General features: G+C 26.5%; 1 protein-coding gene across 7 annotated transcripts in view; it reads left to right on the plus strand.

Moving 5' to 3' along the window:
* Positions 1–1,226: 1,226 nt before the first annotated feature.
* The window catches only part of LOC114294623 (putative disease resistance RPP13-like protein 1), a 31,823-nt gene continuing 20,218 nt past the window's right edge, over positions 1,227–12,831 (plus strand). For 6 of the 7 annotated variants that reach the window (XR_014361684.1, XR_014361687.1, XR_014361686.1 and 3 more), the window contains exon 1: positions 7,792–8,463. The gene's annotated coding sequence lies outside the window, so the exon portion shown is untranslated. Of the gene's footprint in view, positions 1,391–7,791; positions 8,464–12,831 lie in introns of those variants that run through there. The other variant, XM_028238753.2, reaches the window with a different exon arrangement.

Consider the following 12,831-nt stretch of genomic DNA (forward strand, 5'->3'; position numbering starts at 1 on the left):
TTAATTTGATAAAAAAAATAAATAAATGTCTAAAAGATTTATCTATTTTACGTAATTTTATTTTTAGTGAGTAAAACTAATTTTTAAAAATTTAAAAATATTTGTTTGACATTTATTTTTGTCAAATTAGTTTATATTTTATCAAATTGACGATTTTACCCTTGAAAAATCTAATGATATCTTCAATTGTCCTTATTTGGAACAAGATTCAAAATTTAGGGTCAAATGTGTCACAATTGAAAAGTTAGGGACCAAAGTGACACAAGCCTCAAACTATAGGGACTATTAGTGTAATTCACTCTTTAAACTATAAAAACAAACCAACTAGACCCTTTAACGGAAGGAGTAAAAGTGAAACACTAAAATAATTTAGGAGGATATTTATATACTTTTATAATTTAAGGAGAAAAGTAATACTTTTTTTTAATAATTTAAGACACTTATTCATATATTTTTATAATTTAAAGAATCAAAATAATATTTTTTAATAATTTAAGAAGTTGTGATATAAATAATCCTAATTAAAATTGTAGATCACATTCGTGTTGAAATTATCAACAGCTTTCCACTGATGTGCAACTTGGTTTTTATATGCCAGATTGCCAGGGACAGGTAAACTACCCCTTATTTTATCCTTTCCTTGTTCTGATGATGTAACTGCTGAGCATGACATTATTCTAATTGAATTATTTGACGAAAGAATATCTCCTAATTTTATTTTTTCAATTTCACATCTACTAATGTGGAATTAAGAAAATTAAAGATAAGAGGGAGAGGGGTGTGAAATCAATTCATAAGGGAGTGTGTCACACTATTAGAGGTGAAATTAAGGAAGTAAAATTAGGAGATGTAACATTGCTAAAAAATATAGGAAAAGATTCTCATTTATTTTGAATAATTAAATAGGTAAGAAATAACAAAAAAAAAAAAGAAGAAATAATCAAATTAATTAATTAATTAAAACTCATATTTATTTCTCATCAAATTAGTGAAATTTTTTCTAAAAAAAGTACAAATAATTATGTATAATATTTTTATAATATCTAAAATTATTTATCAAACATGTATAAAATAAAAAGAGACGTGTTCTATTTTAATTCTTATCTTGTCCAAATAAAATTATGAAACATCACAATCATTTTTTATTTTATTTTTTCAAAATTAGGTGAGAAGTCACAATTTTTTATTTTATTAATCTAATAATTTACCAAACGGACTGGCCATTTTTAAAAGACAAAAAGAAAAGACAAACACAGATAGACAAGTAAGAACAAATCCAATTATTAAATTCTCTCTTGTATTTATCACTTGGTTATTATTCTCTTCTGCTGCTACATTTCTCAAGCAAGCTCTCTCTCTCTCTCTTGGTTTTAAGTTGATTTGCTTCCAGGTACGTCTCGTTTTCCTTAATTTCTCTCTTGTATACTCTGTATATAAATTTGATTTTATTATTATTATTATTATTATTATTATTATTATTATTATTATTATCGCAATATATAAAGTGAAGTGTATAAATATACATGCATCTAGTTTTATAGTGCCACTCCATTTTTTATGGTGCTCAATTTTCTGAACTTCATTATTATTTTATTTATTTTTGGCTGTTGAATGTTGTGTTTTTATTTTTTAGTTGGTTTGATATGTGTGTGTTTGAAGTGTTTAAAACCCATTAGGAAAGCAGTTTTCGCGGAAACAATCATATATATTTTTGTTTTGGAGATGGATAACGTAAAGTTGGTGCAGGAGTCGTATGTCGTTTTGGTAAGGATTTTAAAAAATTAAAAAATAAAAATATGAGAAAAATATAAATAAAATATAAATTAAAGTTTTAAGTTTTTTTCTTTCAATTTCCTTTGTGAATTTCGGATTTGAAATTTTACAAAAAAATTTCTATCATTTTTTGGGTCCACATAAATTCAGAACTTTTGGATGGCGTTTGGTTTAGTTTTGAAATTATGATTTGAATGTGCATTTGTGATTTGAGTATGGAATTATGAGTTGAATTTTTAAAAAAAAAAAATTGTTTAATTTTGAGTTTTGAAAAGTTTTTTAAAAAGAGTTTTGATAGGAGTTTTTGAATTTTAAATTTTAAAAAGAATTTTGAGTTTTAAAAAGAGTCTCAAATCATAACCAAATCCAAAAAAATTATTTTCAAAACTCATAACCAAACATATTACTCGAAATTTCACATTATTTTCAAAACTCTACACTCAAATCGTAACAAAACACATAACCAAAAAAAAATATTTAAAGATATTTTTATAAAATAAAATAAAAATCATATTTAAAATAAAAATTAATTTTTTTTCAATTTTTTAATATTTAAAAAAATACAACACAAAAATGTATGAAATATAGTGCACATTAAAATAAATAAATAAATATTTAAAATACAAAATATTTATCCTAAAAAAATAAAATTAAGAAAAATTTTAAAAATTTATAAAAAATAAATCCAAAAATTTTTAAAAGACAATTCAAAATTCAAAATACAACTCAACACTCATAATCAAACAAATTTTCTCTTTTCAAAACTCATGACTCAAAACACGACTCCATACTCAAATCATGATTCTAAAAATAATTTTAAGAAACGAAATAAAAAATATTTTTTTAAAAATAGAATTTTGAAAAGAGTTTAGTTTTGAGTTTTGAGTTGTGTGTTTGGTTATGAGTTTTGAAATTAATTTTTGAACTGAGTTTTGAATAATTTTAAGTGATGTGTTTGATTATAAAACAGCTTTTCTAAAACCGTTTTTGTATTAAAAATATTTTTGGTCAAAAATATTTATGTTGAAAATATAAATTAAAATAGCTTTTAATTTGAAAATACAAATATCACATCCAACTATAAAAAAAATTAATTATCTTTCCAAACACAAAAATTTTAATCTACTAAAATAACTAAAAACTAAAATAATTTACTAAAATATTTTCTTAAAACCCCACAATATATGTTTGGTAACTATTTGGTTTTCAGTTTATATTTACAAAAATTTAAAAAACTATCATAAAAACTTATTTGATAATTTTTTTGATTTATAAATAGCTGTCTCAGTTTGTAAATTCGAGAAAAAAACATAAACTTAATAAATGAGTTTACGTTGATTTTTAAACAGAAATTTAAAAACTTGACTAACAATTTTTTTTCCAATAATTTTTTTTTCAAATAATTTTTTTAATTATTTTTTTTCAATTATAATATGTGTGATCCCATTGTCATAAATAATAAAAAAATTAATATAAATATTTTAAGCCTCAACAAACATATTTTTTAATTTATATTTTTAAAATTTTTCAAATATTTTATTTAAACCAAACGTGTTTATAGTTTATATTTTTTAAAAATAAATAAAAATTAATTTATAAAACTTTTGTAAATATAAATAAAAAACGTAAACAGTAAGGGTCTGTTTGGTAACATTTACGTTTTCAGTTTATATTTACAAAAATTTTATAAACTGGTTTTTGTTTATTTTTTGTTTATTTTTAGAAAAACATAAATTACAAACGCGTTTGATAATTGACAAAATATTTAAAAAAATTTAAAAATATAAAAAAGAGTGAGAAATGGCAAATGGTGGCAAGTGGCGGCGGAAGACGGTGGTGGAAAGTGGTGACGGTGGCTGGTGGATAGCGGGTGGTGGTGGCTGGGTGGGTGACGGTGGCGGCTGGTGGGTAGTAGCGAGTGGGTGGTGGTGGCGGCGGTGGCGGTGGCGGGTGGTGGGTGGTGGCGGGTGGGTGGTGGGTGGTGGGTGGTGGTGGCGGGTTGTGGTAGTGGGTGGGTAGGTGACGGTGGCCGATGGTGGGTGGTAGCGAGTGGGTATTGGTGGTGGTGGCAGGTGGGTGGTGGCAGGTGGGTGGTGGTGGCGGGTGGTGATGGTGAGTGGATGAGTGACGGCAGCGGGTGGTGGGTGGTAGCGAGTGGGCGGTGGTGGTGGTGATGGTAGCAGGTGGATGGCGGATGGCGGGTAGGTGGCAGGTGGTGGGTGGTGGCGGATGGTGGCGGGTAGGTGGCGGGTGGTGGTGGTGGTGGGTGGGTGGGTGACGGTGACGGGTGGTGGGTGGTGGCGAGTGAGTAGTTGTGGTGGTGGTGGTGGTGGTGGGTGGTGGTAGCGGGTGGGTGGCAGGTGGTTGGTGGTGGTGCGTGGCTGGTGGTGGTGCGTGGTGGCAGGTGGCTAGTGAGTGGTGGTGGCGGCGAGTAGGTGGCGAGTGGTGGTAGCGGGCAGTGGATGATAGTGGCGGGTGGTGGTGGTGGTGGCGAGGGATGGGTGGTGGTGGTGAGTGGGTGGCAGGTGAGTGGTGGGTGGTTAATGGGTGGTGGTGACGGATGGTGGGTGGTGGTGGCAGGTGAGTGGTGAGTGGTGGTGGCAGGTGGTGGTGGGGGGTGGCGGCGGAAGACAATGGTGGCGGGTGGTGGAAAGTGGTAAAAAAAAAAAAAAACTTAAAACTCAAAACTCAAAACTCAAAACAAAAACACATTTTTTGAGTTTATATTTTTTGGTTAAATTTATAAACTGAGACCACTGATTTATAAATAAAAAAATTTATCAAACAAATTTTTATTTGAATTTTTAAAATTTTTATAAATATAAATAAAAAACTGAAAACGTAAGTGTTATCGAACCGCATCTAAAAAACACTATCTTATAATTTGATCCACTGTTCAGATTTTACATATCACACTTGTCATTTCTCACACAACACCATGAGCTCCCCCCCGAACGCGAGCGCGCACACACAGGAGGAAAAAAAAAAAAAAAAATCCGGGTATGTTTGGTTTGAGTTTGGGAGATGAGTTTTAGAGATAAAAAGTATGAAAAGTTATTTGGTTTGATTTTTTTCAAAAGATGTTTTCGAAAATTATTTTGATAGAGAGTTTTGGAAAAAATGATTAATTTGATGTATATGAGAGAAAGATTTGTTTGGAAAACTTGTAAACTAAACAAGTTTTGGAAAAAAAATTTAGAAAAATTTGTTTGGTTTAATTATTTTTAAAAACTTATTTGTAAAGAATTTTTTCCAAAAATTTTTTAGAAACACAAACCAAACAAGGCCTTGTCGAGAGTAGAACTTTCTTGATAGAGAAAAGCAGACGGTGGAAGATCAGGGATGTGTGTCTATATAAGGGCAGTTTGGGAAGTGGGATTTTAACTTAAGGGTTGTTTGAGAGTGTCTTAAAAAAGTATATTTTTTGTCTTTTTATGAAAAGATGTACAAAAAAGTAGAGCGGTGATGTGATAGAAAAAAAATAAAAAAGATGGATTATATAATCTATGCCAAACCAGTCCTAAATAAGTATATTTTTTGATTTTTTATAAAATATGAATTCGATAATTTAGGCTAAAATTTATAAAAGATAAAATAAGTTAAAATAGTTAATAAGACAAAATATTATATTAAATCCACAACTATTCCACTTTTTTTCTTACAAACATCACATTCAACTATAAAAAAAAAAATTAATTATCTTCCTAAATACAAAAATTTTAATCTACTAAAATAGATAAAAACTAAAATAATTTATTAAAATAATAATTTTCTAAACCCCCACAATATATGTTTTATATAATAAGTAATTGAACGTGGGATCTTGATGAATCTTGATGAGATTTGTTAGAGTATTATATGGATTATGTTTTGTCTCTGTTATGATTTTCTAAAGAAACTCATCTTTCAATGCATTGGAATTGCTGTTCTCTCTCTCTCTTCTTTTGGTTCCCAGGTCTAACCTTCTCACATGAGAAAAAAAAAAAAAAAAAAAAAAAATTGTGAAAACGGTTTTTCTAAATCCATTTTATAAAACAACTTTTCTAAAATCATTTTTGTATTAAAAATATTTTTGGTCAAAAAATATTTATGTTAAAAATATAAATTAAAAAAAAATAATGTATAAACGATTTTACCAAAACCATTTTTAATTAATTCAAAATTAATTAAAACCTATTTTTTCAAAATCGGTTTTCTGTATTTAAATTTTATTATATATTTTAATTGGGAAACACGGCTTTTCAAAAGTCGTTTTCTGAAAAATAATTTCACTAAAACCGTTTTACCTTACAATAAAAATAAAGATAAAAACCAAAAATTTTGAAAATGTCGTAGTCTGGAAAATCAGCCGAGAATACTGTGCTTTAAACTTGTTGTGCCTGTCACATGTAGGGTTGAGAAAACAATCACCCTGTTTGTTTTCACTTTTTAAAAAATACTTTTCAGAAAATTTTATTTTTTTATTTTTTATGTTTTTTTATTTTTATTGAATTTTTTTAAAATTTTAAATAATTTTTTTACTTTTTAGGCACACCTAACATAAATATACCTACAAAATACAAAAATTGTAAAAAAAAAATTTTAAAATTCAATAAATATCAAAAATATAAAAAAAATACAAGAATTCAGTACATTTTTTATATTTTTATGTATTTATTAATTTTTTAAAATATTTTTTCACAATTTTTTACTTTTTAGATACATTTAAGTAAGGTGCATCTAAAAAAGTAAAAAAAAAATGTTTAAAATTTAAAAAATATTCACTAAAAACAAAAAATTACGAAAACTAAAAAAGTCAATTTTTAAAAAACTTAATCCAGAAAACTCAAATTAAACACACTGAATAATTTTTTAGAGACTCCCACAATCTTTTTTGAATCTCCATCATTAATGGTGTGAGCCCTACATATATATGAGTGAATCTTATATATACATCAATAGTGAAAATCTAAAAAAAATTGTAAAAGTCTTCAAAAAAAAAAAAAAAAAAAGGATCTCAAATATTTTTTTCATTGAGAAAAATGCTAAAAAAACGTCCCACCAACCACCCACCCCACCCCACCCCACCCAAGGACAAGAGAATACAATGGTGCTTTAAAGTTGTTGTGCCTGTTGATATTTGTGGCGACTTAAATTATTGGGCAAATTATATATACCTGTCTCGAGATTTGGTTAAATTATAGATATTCTTTTGAGGTTTCAGAAATTATATCCCGTCCCTGAGATTTATATTTCATAACAAATTACCCCCTAATTTGTTATGCAAATATAGCATTTAGGAGAAAATTTATAATTTCTCAAACCTCAGGGGAGTATTTGTAATTTAACCAAACCTCAAAGGGGTATTTGTAATTTGCCCTAAATTATTTATATTGTAAGGTTCAATTAGTTATAAATATAAAAAAAAATTAAAATAATAAGAATATATAAAATGTAAAGTTAATAAAAAATGATTTTTAATTTTTTTATATGAATTTATTTATTTTTTTTAAATAATTTTTTTAATCTTTTAACTAAAATCCTTAATTGCCAAACAACCCCTTAATTTGAGTCTCACCTTATTTTCATTGTTTTCTCTGTGGTTGGAACTTGGAAGCTCGCTTGGTTTCCCTTCCCTTCCCTTCCTTACAAGTCCTCTCTCTCTCTCTCTCTCTATCTCTCTCTCGAGTTAATTTGCTTCCAGGTACTTCTCGTTTTCTTTAATTTATCTCTTGTAATTTTCTCAAATTTTGTATTTGAATTATAAATTTAGATAGAGATTTAAAAATGAAAAAAGAAATAAAAAAAAAATTAACCTATATTTTATTCACATTTATCTCATTTTTAAATTTCTACTTAAATTTATGACCCAAAACAACTTAAAAATATATGTTTGTATAATGTTTGATTCATTTTCGGAAATTAATATGTAAGGATAAGAATGATTTCTCATATTGGTTTGAATTTTAAAATTTGAAATCATAAATAATTAGAACTTTTTTATATTTTTTTAGTTTAATCAACTAATCGATAAATTTTCTGTTTACATTTTAAATTATAAAAAAAATAGTTTGAAAACTTAATTCTCACATTCATTCTCATTAAAAATCTTTTTTTTTTCTTGATATATATAATTTAGTATAGATGTCATGGTCACTTGTTCAATGAGTACAGGGAAAGGAGAAAGATAGTGATGAGAAAAATGCTAAAAAAAAAAGGTCCCACCCACCTAAGGACAAGAGAACACAGCTGTGCTTTACAGTTGTGCCTGTCATATGTGGGGTTGAGAAAAATGCTAAAAAAATATCCCACCCACCCACCTATGGACAAAAGAATACAATTGTGCTTAAAACTTTAAAGTTGTTGTGTCTGTTAATATTGTGTGGATTTAAATTATTTATATTGTAAGATTTGATTATTTATAAATAAAAAAATTAAAATTAATAAGAATATATAAAATCTAAAGTGAATAAAAATAATTTTTAACTTTTTAATATGAATTCATATTTTTTATTTTTTAAATATTTTTTTAATCTTTTAACTAAAATCATTAATTGCCAAACAATTTCTTAATTTGAGTCTCACGTTATTTTCACTCTTTTCTAAGTGGTTGGAAGCTCACTTAGTTATTCTGTTCTACAGGCTTCCTTCCTTCCCTTCCCCCCCCCCCCCCCCCCTCTCTCTCTCTCTCTCAAGTTAATTTGCTTCAAGGTATTTCTCGTTTTCCTTAATTTATCTCTTATAATTTCCTCATTCTCTAAATTTGAATTATGTATTTAAATTATGAATTTAGATAGAGATTTGAAAATAAAAAGAAAAATTTAACTTATATTTCATTCATATTTATCTCATTTTTTAAATTTTTTTTTTAATATTCCTACTTAAATTTATGATCCAAACACAATTTAAATATATGCTTGTATAATATTTGATTCATTTTAGAAAATTAATATACATACATATAAACGCATAAGTTTTCTTGCCATGGATTAGCTTCTCTCTTCTATTTTATTCTATTTATTATTATCATAATATATCTCAATATATAGTGAGGTGTATATATTATAGATGCAGGTGTCTAGTTTTATAGAGTGTCGTTGCATATTTTATGGATGCTCAATTTTCCGTACTTCATAATTTCCTCTTGTTGCTGAATGTTGTGTTTATAATTTTTAGTTGGTTAGATATGTATGTCCACTCTGTAGACACCAATTTGTAGTAGCACAGATATAAAAGAGCAATTTTCTTGAAAACGATCATATATTTTTGTTTTGGAAATAGAAGACGATAAGTTGGTACTGACAATTTGTATAAGAATTTAAAAAGAAAAAAATAAAAATATGAAAAAAATGTGAACAATATATAAATTACTATTTTCTATTTTTTAATTTCTTTTTAAATATTTTAATCATTTTTTTAAAATTTTAGATCCATTTAAAATACACTTAAAAAGTTTAAAAATTATATAATTTTTTAAAAATTCATTTATATTTTTGTTTTGTTAATAGAAAACGATAAGTTGGTACTAACAATTTGGATAAGAATTTAAAAAATAAAAAAAAATGTGAACAATATATAAATTATTATTTTTCATTTTCTATTTTTTAATTTCTTTTTAAATATTTTAATCATTTTGTTAAATTTTTAGATCCATTTAAAATACACTTAAAAGGTATAAAAATTATATAATTTTTTTAAAATTCATTGAATACAAGAAAAAATATATAAAAATTCAAAATATTTTTTGTATTTTTTTATATTCAATAAATTTTTTACAAATTTTTGTAAGTTTTAAATGTATTTAAATTAAGTGGATCTAAAAAATTTATAAAAAAATTTAAATGTTAAAAAAAATCACTAAAATTAAAAGTATATATATGAATTAAAATTTTCAAAAAAAATTGAAACCAAACAGATTTTTTTCACAGTGAAATGTTGATTATATTCCAAACACAATGTTTGAACATAAAAGATGTGTAAAAAAACTTGCACCCTGTGTCATTCAACAAATGAAACCTTACACTGGGCGACTTCACATGGGATGTGATAGGTTCCATGGCTCATCAAGCTATCCAAATTCTTCATAAAAGATGTATTTATATTATCAATATTTTAGTTAATATAGTTTAATCTCATTTAAAAATTAAGGATCCCATCAAATAGAAATTCACACCTATTTAAGATCCACTGCAAATTCACTCTGTTTGGTTAATAGTTTTTAATTTTTCTTGTTTTTTTTTTTTTTGGTCTTTAGTAAACTTTTTAAAATTTTAAAGCAATTTTTTTTAAAATTTTTTTAGATTCACTTAATCTAAATACATTTAAATGTAAAATATTTGTAAAAAATTCACTAAATACAAAAAATTACAAAAATTCAATACTTTTTCATTTTTTTGGTTTTTATTGAATTTTTTTTAAAAAAAAATCACAAATATTTTGCTTTATTTTTTAAGTGCATCTAAAAAAAATTGAGTAATGCTACGTATCATGAAAAAAAATATTATGAAAATAATCATGAAAGATTCTCTACCGTTAGATTACACATACAAGAAAACACCACACACTAATCAAGAGATGAAAAATCTTCATGAAACATTTCATGATATTTTTTTCATGATCCCCAGTATTATTCAAAAAAATTAACTAAAATACAAAAAAATTTAAAGACAACAAAACATAAAAAAAAAAAAAAAAAAACAAAACAAAAACAAAAAACTTGAGCAGTTTTTAAAAACCCAAAATCAAAAAGAGTGAATATTATTTACTTTATTTTGTTTCTTATAAAATTTGTGAAAATTAAGCTTATAGAGTGACACTATCTGTAAGAATTAATGTTGTCACTACTGCCTTACACTATTTTTGTATACTTCGCTTTAGCTGTGTTTTCTCCTAAGCAAGAGAGAATAGAAAAATGGCAAAAAATTGTTAGTTTCTATGCGTTCTTAATTAATAGGAAACCAATCTACACGGACAAAATTAAAAAGGACAATTATTTTTTTTTTTAAAAAAACATTAGAATTTAAGTCTGACAATAAAATAAATCATAAATTTTTAATTTTCTCAACTTAGACTCTAAACTTTTAATTTTCAATCTAAATTATTTGTCTATTTTTATTAATTAAAATTAATAGAAAAAAATAATATTTTAGTCATTAAACTGAATGAAAATATACATTGACTAAAATGTTATTTTTTCATCAGTTTATGTATATATATATTGAGGTTAATGACTACAATGTTAGTATTTTTCCTGATAATAGAAAACTAAATTATTTAAAATAAAATAGTGAAGATAAAACGATCTAATTTTTAATTCTTAAAGAAAACACAAGACTAGAAAATAAATTACAACATTAGAACATATTACAAGATGGATGCACATGGACATACAAAAATAATATACAAGAAATAGATTAAATCTAAAAGTTTAAAGAATAAAAGATAAGGAATGCAAATCGAAACCTGTGGTATATACAGTTTCCTTAAAACAAATTCGCTACCTCGCCAACGGGTATTGGAGGAACATCGGTGTCTGTTTCTTAAGATACAACGGTCAAAACCAGCTAATGTAAAAACATCTTTTGGATAGTTTCGGCGAACTTGACAATGATATAGAACTCTTTCATTAACAAGAACCAAAGAAGGGGCTAACAAAAAAAAGATAAGAAAATTTCTTTGAATTTTTCTTTGATGTAAGAAACATCTCCAACTTCATCTAAAAAATCACCATTCTCCATACAAAAAATAAATAAATAAATAAATAAATTATCTCTAAAAACATCCTACTAAGTTGGAGGGAAAAGACCTCTACAAGTAGGAGAGTCCTTAACCATGAAGTCTATCATCATGAGGGCAATCAAAATGTCATTAACAAAGGCTATCAACTCTAGCTATTAGCTAGAGTTACAAAGGTTAAAAACTCATGGCTACTAATATCATCATCAACTCCATCATCAAAAGATGATAATTACAATAGTCTAAATCTCTCATGCACTTAATATATACAAATAAATATTTGTATAATGCTATTTGAATAAATCAACCATATGGGTCGCAAAACTAAAACGGATGTTGGGTCATAATCCGATCCAAGCCCAATCTCAAATACATGCACAAGCTAAATCCAACACAACACAGCTCAACTCAAGCTCAAAACTAAGTCCAAGACCAAACCCAACACATGCCCAAGCTTAGGCCCAGTCTAAACCAAGACTAAGTTTAAATCTAAGTCCAACTTTTATTGATATCCACTTTATGAGACAACTCTCATTTACAATCCAATGGTTTCGACTCATTATTTTCGTATTGTAATCTTTTCACTCAAGAGAATACAAACCCACTCAGACCCACCTCAATCGGCGATTGGGTTCCACTTTAATCTCGAATTAAAGTTGCCAAAAATATTATTTTCGAACATAAAATACCATTTTTTTCCCGTCTATTTTATTTAATGAAAATAGCTATGGTTGAGATTGAAAAAAAAATATAAAAATGACAAATTTAGTGTTTAAATTGAGAAAATTAAAAATTCAAAGTTATTTTGTTACAAAAACCAAAACCTAAGTTCTTTTTTTTTTCCCCGTAATTTAACCAAATTAAAAATTACATTGAATCTCACAGTGGTTCCTTATTCTTGTAAGAATAAAGCTATATGCACCAATTGGTATACCAATTAGTGAACTAATAGATGATATAGCATAATTTTAAAGACTTTGGATCTTTATAGTTTGTATAATGGGTGGAGTCTATAGTTTTGAAGTGGTAATATCATAATATATGTTGGTACACTAATTGATATGTTAATTGATACATATAACACTACTATTTTTTTAATTGTAACAAGTACCCTCTTTATACTTTCGGTCAAGTTTAAATGTCATCTTATTTGAAGAGATAGAACAAAGGATGGAGAGTAGTAGGGAAGGGGTGGTTGGTGGTGATGAGTTTTAAAAATATAGTAGAAAAAGAAAATAATGTGAAAAATAGAGAAGTAGAAAAAGCGGGGGAGGGGGGGGGGAGGGGGAATTAAATTTTGGATAAATTATGTAAATGGTCCCTATAGTTTACCCGTTTTTTCAT

The sequence above is a fragment of the Camellia sinensis genome, chromosome 2 (assembly GCF_055761805.1).
Source record: "Camellia sinensis isolate YWXY chromosome 2, ASM5576180v1, whole genome shotgun sequence".
NCBI classification, from domain to species: domain Eukaryota; kingdom Viridiplantae; phylum Streptophyta; class Magnoliopsida; order Ericales; family Theaceae; genus Camellia; species Camellia sinensis.